Source organism: Chiloscyllium plagiosum, unplaced genomic scaffold, assembly GCF_037043375.1.
Source record: "Chiloscyllium plagiosum isolate Xiang-an unplaced genomic scaffold, Cpla_swu_hap1 HiC_scaffold_224, whole genome shotgun sequence".
NCBI lineage: Eukaryota > Metazoa > Chordata > Chondrichthyes > Orectolobiformes > Hemiscylliidae > Chiloscyllium > Chiloscyllium plagiosum.
The window spans coordinates 12,501-22,500 of record NW_028270363.1 but is presented as its reverse complement, the minus strand read 5'-3'; positions in this window follow the sequence as shown (position 1 = coordinate 22,500).

Genomic DNA, 10,000 nt, shown 5'->3' with positions numbered 1-10,000 from the left:
CCCGTCCTCCAATCGTGTCAAGAGACCTCCGCCTTCGGCCTCTGACCGAGTTGCACAAACCTGGGTGACGAGCACCGCAGGGCGGCAGAGCCGTCGCACTTGGCCGGGTGGCAGCGGGAAGGACCAGCCTATTCACAATAGCGGCCACCCACTCCCAGAGCCGGTCGTGCGGCACCCGAGGCCGACCCTCGACTCGTAAGAGGCTTTAACGTGTGCTCAGGCAAGGGTCAGCCCACACCCTTCCTGGCGGCACCCAAGGGATCCAGGCCACTCGCGTCTCTCGCCTTCGTTTTGGACACGAGCGCCTGTGGACGGACGGCCGGAGTCAACGTGGGGATGGCCCGTCCTCCAATCGTGTCAAGAGACCCCCCGCACCGGCCTCTGACCGAGTTCCCCAAACCTGGGTGACGAGCAGCGCAGGGCGGCAGAGCCGTCGCACTTGGCCGGATGGCAGCGGGAAGGACCAGCCTATTCACAATAGCGGCCACCCACTCCCAGAGCCGGTCGTGCGGCGCCCGAGGCCGACCCTCGACTCGTAAGAGGCTTTACAGTGTGCTCAGGCAAGGGCCAGCCTACACCCTTCCTGGCGGCACCCAAGGGATCCAGGCCACTCGCGTCTCTCGCCTTCATTTTGGACACGAGCGCCTGTGGACGGACGGCCGGAGTCAACGTGGGGGTGGCCCGTCCTCCAATCGTGTCAAGAGACCCCCGCACCGGCCTCTGACCGAGTTCCCCAAACCTGGGTGACGAGCACCGCAGGGCGGCAGCGCCGTCGCACTTGGCCGGATGGCAGCGGGAAGGACCAGCCTATACACAATAGCGGCCACCCACTCCCAGAGCCGGTCGTGCGGCGCCCGAGGCCGTCCCTCGACTCGTAAGGGGCTTTAACGTGTGCTCAGGCAAGGGTCAGCCCACACCCTTCCTGGCGGCACCCAAGGGATCCAGGCCACTCGCGTCTCTCGCCTTCATTTTGGACACGAGCGCCTGTGGAGGGACGGCCGGAGTCAACGTGGGGATGGCCCGTCCTCCAATCGTGTCAAGAGACCCCCCGCACCGGCCTCTGACCGAGTTCCCCAAACCTGGGTGACGAGCACCGCAGGGCGGCAGAGCCGTCGCACTTGGCCGGATGGCAGCGGGAAGGACCAGCCTATTCACAATAGCGGCCACCCACTCCCAGAGCCGGTCGTGCGGCGCCCGAGGCCGGCCCTCGACTCGTAAGAGGCTTTAACGTGTGCTCAGGCAAGGGTCAGCCCACACCCTTCCTGGCGGCACCCAAGGGATCCAGGCCACTCGCGTCTCTCGCCTTCATTTTGGACACGAGCGCCTGTGGAGGGACGGCCGGAGTCAACGTGGGGATGGCCCGTCCTCCAATCGTGTCAAGAGACCCCCCGCCACGGCCTCTGACCGAGTTCCCCAAACCTGGGTGACGAGCAGCGCAGGGCGGCAGAGCCGTCGCACTTGGCCGGATGGCAGCAGGAAGGACCAGCCTATTCACAATAGCGGCCACCCACTCCCAGAGCCGGTCGTGCGGCGCCCGAGGCCGGCCCTCGACTCGTAAGAGGCTTTACGGAGTGCTCAGGCAAGGGTCAGCCCGCACCCTTCCTGGCAGCACCCAAGGGAACCAGGCCACTCGCGTCTCTCGCCTTCATTTTGGACACGAGCGCCTGTGGAGGGACGGCCGGAGTCAACGTGGGGATGGCCCGTCCTCCAATCGTGTCAAGAGACCCCCCGCCACAGCCTCTGACCGAGTTCCCCAAACCTGGGTGACGAGCACCGCAGGGCGGCAGAGCCGTCGCACTTGGCCGGGTGGCAGCGGGAAGGACCAGCCTATTCACAATAGCGGCCACCCACTCCCAGAGCCGGTCGTGCGGCGCCCGAGGCCGGCCCTCGACTCGTAAGAGGCTTTAGGGAGTGCTCAGGCAAGGGTCAGCCCGCATCCTTCCTGGCAGCACCCAAGGGAACCAGGCCACTCGCGTCTCTCGCCTTCATTTTGGACACGAGCGCCTGTGGAGGGACGGCCGGAGTCAACGTGGGGATTGCCCGCCCTCCAATCGTGTCAAGAGACCTCCACACAGGTCTCTGACCGACTCTTAGAACAGACAGGGAGAGTTTGGCAATTCTGTCAAAAAATTGACAAAGTGTCAAAAATTCGACTTCCAAGAGCTCTCCAGCATGCACTCATACCCGCCATTAGAGTGCTATGCCCGTGGAACCGTTTTTCGGATGCCTTTCAAAAAGGTCCCGCGCCGCCATTTTGTTCTAAAAATCGTGTTCCCAGAAATCTCCGGGTACCCCGCCAACCTCACTGTGTAACAAATGCAAGTGGCACTGAATGGGTCTGAATTTCAAATTTGACTGCATCGCTCTGGAACTCGATCCCCGCAAAACCGTTTGGATTTTTCCCGCTCGGGACTTCCGCGACAGACAAAGTTAAAGTTTTCGGGCTGCAGACACAAAATGACAGTTGGCCATTTGCCGGGCTCAATTCACACAGTTCCTGCGGCACTTCGGAACACATGTTCGGCGCGAGTTTGTGAATCTTTCCCGATGCTTCGGCACTTTCCTCCGCTGACACTTAGAATATTTTTCACACTTTGCTGAAAAATTTTCTAAGTGTTTTTTCCTAAGTTTTTCTGGTTACTGATTTATTATTTTTGATCATTTTTCTAAGTTTTTCTGGTTACTCATTTCTCATTTTCGGGCATTTTTCTAAGTTTTTCTAGTTACTGATTTCTTCTTTTTGGGCATTTTTCTAAGTTTTTCTGGTTACTCATTTCTCATTTTCGGGCATTTTTCTAAGTTTTTCTAGTTACTGATTTCTTCTTTTTGGGCATTTTTCTAAGTTTTTCTGGTTACTCATTTCTTCTTTTTGGGCATTTTTCTAAGTTTTTCTGGTTACTCATTTCTTCTTTTTGGGCATTTTTCTAAGTTTTTCTGGTTACTCATTTCTCATTTTCGGGCATTTTTCTAAGTTTTTCTAGTTACTGATTTCTTCTTTTTGGGCATTTTTCTAAGTTTTTCTGGTTACTCATTTCTTCTTTTTGGGCATTTTTCTAAGTTTTTCTGGTTACTCATTTCTTCTTTTTGGGCATTTTTCTAAGTTTTTCTGGTTACTCATTTCTCATTTTCGGGCATTTTTCTAAGTTTTTCTAGTTACTGATTTCTTCTTTTTGGGCATTTTTCTAAGTTTTTCTAGTTACTGATTTCTTCTTTTTGGGCATTTTTCTAAGTTTTTCTGGTTACTCATTTCTTATTTTTGGGCATTTTTCTAAGTTTTTCTAGTTACTGATTTCTTCTTTTTGGGCATTTTTCTAAGTTTTTCTGGTTACTCATTTCTTCTTTTTGGGCATTTTTCTAAGTTTTTCTGGTTACTCATTTCTTCTTTTTGGGCATTTTTCTAAGTTTTTCTGGTTACTCATTTCTCATTTTCGGGCATTTTTCTAAGTTTTTCTAGTTACTGATTTCTTCTTTTTGGGCATTTTTCTAAGTTTTTCTGGTTACTCATTTCTTATTTTTGGGCATTTTTCTAAGTTTTTCTAGTTACTGATTTCTTCTTTTTGGGCATTTTTCTAAGTTTTTCTGGTTACTCATTTCTTCTTTTTGGGCATTTTTCTAAGTTTTTCTGGTTACTCATTTCTTCTTTTTGGGCATTTTTCTAAGTTTTTCTGGTTACTCATTTCTCATTTTCGGGCATTTTTCTAAGTTTTTCTAGTTACTGATTTCTTCTTTTTGGGCATTTTTCTAAGTTTTTCTGGTTACTCATTTCTTATTTTTGGGCATTTTTCTAAGTTTTTCTAGTTACTGATTTCTTCTTTTTGGGCATTTTTCTAAGTTTTTCTGGTTACTCATTTCTCATTTTCGGGCATTTTTCTAAGTTTTTCTAGTTACTGATTTCTTCTTTTTGGGCATTTTTCTAAGTTTTTCTGGTTACTCATTTCTTCTTTTTGGGCATTTTTCTAAGTTTTTCTGGTTACTCATTTCTTCTTTTTGGGCATTTTTCTAAGTTTTTCTGGTTACTCATTTCTCATTTTCGGGCATTTTTCTAAGTTTTTCTGGTTACTGATTTCTTCTTTTTGGGCATTTTTTCTAAGTTTTTCTGGTTACTGATTTCCCAACGTTGGAAATGCATGAAACTCGGCCTGAACACGGTGGCAGGGTCCGCTCTCGAAGGCGAGACCTTCGGCAGAACCACCGGGTCAAATCCGGCCGGGCTAGCCGGCCTCGAGCACTCAAAGTCGGTATGAGCAGTCAAGTTCGCTCCCATCACAGTTTGGACCCTAAAAAATCTAAGTGTCACTGGTTACTGATTTGTACTGACTCGAAAAAATTCTAAGTGTCGTTGGTTACTGATTTGTAACCACCGGGTCAAATCCGGCCGGGCTAGCCGGCCTCGAGCACTCAAAGTCGGTATGAGCAGTCAAGTTCGCTCCCATCACAGTCTGGACCCTAAAAAATTCTAAGTGTCACTGGTGACTGATTTGTACTGACTGAATAAAATTCTAAGTGTCGTTGGTTACTGATTTGTAACCACCGGGTCAAATCCGGCCGGGCTAGCCGGCCTCGAGCACTCAAAGTCGGTATGAGCAGTCAAGTTCGCTCCCATCACAGTCTGGACCCTAAAAAATTCTAAGTGTCACTGGTTACTGATTTGTACTGATTCAAAAAAATTCTAAGTGTCGATGGTTACTGATTTGTACTGACTGAAATAAATTCTAAGTGACGTTGTTTACTGATTTGTAACCACCGGGTCAAATCCGGCTGGTCTAGCCGGCCCCGAGCACTCAAAGTCGGTATGAGCAGTCAGGTTCGCTCCCATCACAGTTTGGACCACTTGCCGACTTGGGAAATGCACGAAAATCGGCCCCAACGCGGGGGCCGGTCCGCTCTCAAAATCGAGACCTTCGGCTGAACCACCGGGTCAAATCCGGCCGGGCTAGCCGGCCTCGAGCACTCAAAGTCGGTATGAGCAGTCAAGTTCGCTCCCATCACAGTTTGGACCACTTGCCGACTTGGGAAATGCATGAAAATCGGCCCGAACGCGGGGGCCGGTCCGCTCTCAATGTCGAGACCTTCGGCTGAACCACCGGGTCAAATCCGGCCGGGCTAGCCGGCCTCGAGCACTCAAAGTCGGTATGAGCAGTCAAGTTCGCTCCCAGCACAGTTTGGACCCTAAAAAATCTAAGTGTCACTGGTTACTGATTTGTACTGACTCAAAAAAATTCTAAGTGTCACTGGTTACTGATTTGTACTGACTGGAAAAAATTCTAAGTGTCACTGGTTACTGATTTGTAACCACCGGGTCAAATCCGGCTGGGCTAGCCGGCCTCGAGCACTCAAAGTCGGTATGAGCAGTCAAGTTCGCTCCCATCACAGTTTGGACCCTAAAAATTCTAAGTGTCACTGGTTACTGATTTGTACTGACTCAAAAAAATTCTAAGTGTCACTGGTTACTGATTTGTACTGACTGGAAAAAATTCTAAGTGTCGTTGGTTACTGATTTGTACTGCATCAAAAAAATTCTAAGTGTCACTGGTTACTGATTTGTACTGACTCTAAAAAATTCTAAGTGTCCTTGGTTACTGATTTGTACTGCATCAAAAAAATTCTAAGTGTCGTTGGTTACTGATTTGTACTGCATCAAAAAAATTCTAAGTGTCACTGGTTACTGATTTGTACTGACTCAAAAAAATTCTAAGTGTCGTTGGTTACTGATTTGTACTGCCTCAAAAAAATTCTAAGTGTCGTTGGTTACTGATTTGTACTGCCTCAAAAAAATTCTAAGTGTTCTTGGTTACTGATTTGTACTGACTGGAAAAAATTCTAATTGTCACTGGTTACTGATTTGTACTGAGCCTAAAAAATTCTAAGTGTCACTGGTTACTGATTTGTACTGCCTCAAAAAAATTCTAAGTGTCCTTGGTTACTGATTTGTACTGCATCAAAAAAATTCTAAGTGTCGTTGGTTACTGATTTGTACTGACTGGAAAAAATTCTAAGTGTCACTGGTTACTGATTTGTACTGCCTCAAAAAAATTCTAAGTGTCACTGGTTACTGATTTGTACTGCCTCAAAAAAATTCTAAGTGTTCTTGGTTACTGATTTGTACTGACTGGAAAAAATTCTAAGTGTCACTGGTTACTGATTTGTACTGCCTCAAAAAAATTCTAAGTGTCACTGGTTACTGATTTGTACTGCCTCAAAAAAATTCTAAGTGTCGTTGGTTACTGATTTGTACTGACTGGAAAAAATTCTAAGTGTCACTGGTTACTGATTTGTACTGCCTCAAAAAAATTCTAAGTGTCACTGGTTACTGATTTGTACTGACTCTAAAAAATTCTAAGTGTCCTTGGTTACTGATTTGTACTGCATCAAAAAAATTCTAAGTGTCGTTGGTTACTGATTTGTACTGCATCAAAAAAATTCTAAGTGTCACTGGTTACTGATTTGTACTGACTCAAAAAAATTCTAAGTGTCGTTGGTTACTGATTTGTACTGCCTCAAAAAAATTCTAAGTGTCCTTGGTTACTGATTTGTACTGACTGGAAAAAATTCTAAGTGTCGTTGGTTACTGATTTGTACTGAGCCTAAAAAATTCTAAGTGTCGTTGGTTACTGATTTGTACTGCCTCTAAAAAATTCTAAGTGTCCTTGGTTACTGATTTGTAACCACCGGGTCAAATCCGGCCGGGCTAGCCGGCCCCGAGCACTCAAAGTCGGTATGAGCAGTCAAGTTCGCTCCCATCACAGTTTGGACCCTAAAAAAAGTCTAAGTGTCACTGGTTACTGATTTGTACTGAGCCTAAAAAATTCTAAGTGTCACTGGTTACTGATTTGTACTGCCTCAAAAAAATTCTAAGTGTCGTCGGTTACTGATTTGTAACCACCGGGTCAAATCCGGCCGGGCTAGCCGGCCCCGAGCACTCAAAGTCGGTATGAGCAGTCAAGTTCGCTCCCATCACAGTTTGGACCCTAAAAAAAGTCTAAGTGTCACTGGTTACTGATTTGTACTGAGCCTAAAAAATTCTAAGTGTCACTGGTTACTGATTTGTACTGCCTCAAAAAAATTCTAAGTGTCGTTGGTTACTGATTTGTAACCACCGGGTCAAATCCGGCTGGGCTAGCCGGCCTCGAGCACTCAAAGTCGGTATGAGCAGTCAAGTTCGCTCCCATCACAGTTTGGACCCTAAAAAAGTCTAAGTGTCACGGGTTACTGATTTGTACTGACTGAATAAAACTCTAAGTGTCGTTGGTTACTGATTGGTACTGACTGAAATAAATTCTAAGTGACGTTGTTTACTGATTTGTAACCACCGGGTCAAATCCGGCCGGGCTAGCCGGCCTCGAGCACTCAAAGTCGGTATGAGCAGTCAAGTTCGCTCCCATCACAGTTTGGACCCTAAAAAAGTCTAAGTGTCACGGGTTACTGATTGGTACTGACTGAAATAAATTCTAAGTGACGTTGTTTACTGATTTGTAACCACCGGGTCAAATTCGGCCGGGCTAGCCGGCCTCGAGCACTCAAAGTCGGTATGAGCAGTCAAGTTCGCTCCCATCACAGTTTGGACCACTTGCCGACTTGGGAAATGCACGAAAATCGGCCCGAACGCGGGGGCCGGTCCGCTCTCAAAGTCGAGACCTTCGGCTGAACCACCGGGTCAAATCCGGCCGGGCTAGCCGGCCCCGAGCACGCAAAGCCGGTATGAGCAGTCAAGTTCGCTCCCATCACAGTTTGGACCACTTGCCGACTTGGGAAATGCACGAAAATCGGCCCGAACGCGGGGGCCGGTCCGCTCCCGAAGGCGGGACACTCACCCAAAGCCTGACCCCACCGCCGGCCAACACACCCTTCAAAATCACACCCATCCGACAATGCTACTCAAAAAGGATCCAAATTCAGAAACACCCCCTTCAAAAGGCACTCCGTCCCCGGCCACACTACCGGGGCATGCTCCCCTGGGCGATAATTAAGCCCCCACGACTAATTGAAGCCAACCACAGCCGCAACTCGAAAGGAGAAGTCAGTAACCAATTCAAAAATGCACTTGGTTACTGACTTCTACAGACTCAAAAAAATTCTAAGTGTCGTTGGTTACTGATTTGTACTGAGCCTAAAAAATTCTAAGTGTCACTGGTTACTGATTTGTACTGCCTCGAAAAAATTCTAAGTGTCCTTGGTTACTGATTTGTACTGCATCAAAAAAATTCTAAGTGTCACTGGTTACTGATTTGTACTGACTCAAAAAAATTCTAAGTGTCACTGGTTACTGATTTGTACTGACTCTAAAAAATTCTAAGTGTCCTTGGTTACTGATTTGTAACCACCGGGTCAAATCCGGCCGGGCTAGCCGGCCCCGAGCACGCAAAGCCGGTATGAGCAGTCAAGTTCGCTCCCATCACAGTTTGGACCCTAAAAAATCTAAGTGTCGTTGGTTACTGATTTGTACTGACTCAAAAAAAATTCTAAGTGTCACTGGTTACTGATTTGTACTGACTGGAAAAAATTCTAAGTGTCACTGGTTACTGATTTGTACTGCCTCAAAAAAATTCTAAGTGTCTTTGGTTACTGATTTGTACTGACTGGAAAAAATTCTAAGTGTCACTGGTTACTGATTTGTACTGAGCCTAAAAAATTCTAAGTGTCACTGGTTACTGATTTGTACTGCCTCAAAAAAATTCTAAGTGTCCTTGGTTACTGATTTGTAACCACCGGGTCAAATCCGGCCGGGCTAGCCGGCCCCGAGCACTCAAAGTCGGTATGAGCAGTCAAGTTCGCTCCCATCACAGTTTGGACCCTAAAAAAAGTCTAAGTGTCACTGGTTACTGATTTGTACTGAGCCTAAAAAATTCTAAGTGTCACTGGTTACTGATTTGTACTGCCTCAAAAAAATTCTAAGTGTCGTTGGTTACTGATTTGTACTGCCTCAAAAAAATTCTAAGTGTTCTTGGTTACTGATTTGTACTGACTGGAAAAAATTCTAATTGTCACTGGTTACTGATTTGTACTGAGCCTAAAAAATTCTAAGTGTCACTGGTTACTGATTTGTACTGCCTCAAAAAAATTCTAAGTGTCCTTGGTTACTGATTTGTACTGCATCAAAAAAATTCTAAGTGTCGTTGGTTACTGATTTGTACTGACTGGAAAAAATTCTAAGTGTCACTGGTTACTGATTTGTACTGCCTCAAAAAAATTCTAAGTGTCACTGGTTACTGATTTGTACTGAGCCTAAAAAATTCTAAGTGTCACTGGTTACTGATTTGTACTGCCTCAAAAAAATTCTAAGTGTCGTTGGTTACTGATTTGTAACCACCGGGTCAAATCCGGCTGGGCTAGCCGGCCTCGAGCACTCAAAGTCGGTATGAGCAGTCAAGTTCGCTCCCATCACAGTTTGGACCCTAAAAAAGTCTAAGTGTCACGGGTTACTGATTTGTACTGACTGAATAAAACTCTAAGTGTCGTTGGTTACTGATTGGTACTGACTGAAATAAATTCTAAGTGACGTTGTTTACTGATTTGTAACCACCGGGTCAAATCCGGCCGGGCTAGCCGGCCTCGAGCACTCAAAGTCGGTATGAGCAGTCAAGTTCGCTCCCATCACAGTTTGGACCCTAAAAAAGTCTAAGTGTCACGGGTTACTGATTGGTACTGACTGAAATAAATTCTAAGTGTCGTCGGTTACTGATTTGTAACCACCGGGTCAAATCCGGCCGGGCTAGCCGGCCCCGAGCACTCAAAGTCGGTATGAGCAGTCAGGTTCGCTCCCATCACAGTTTGGACCACTTGCCGACTTGGGAAATGCACGAAAATCGGCCCCAACGCGGGGGCCGGTCCGCTCTCAAAGTCGAGACCTTCGGCTGAACCACCGGGTCAAATCCGGCCGGGCTAGCCGGCCTCGAGCACTCAAAGTCGGTATGAGCAGTCAAGTTCGCTCCCATCACAGTTTGGACCACTTGCCGACTTGGGAAATGCATGAAAATCGGCCCGAACGCGGGGGCCGGTCCGC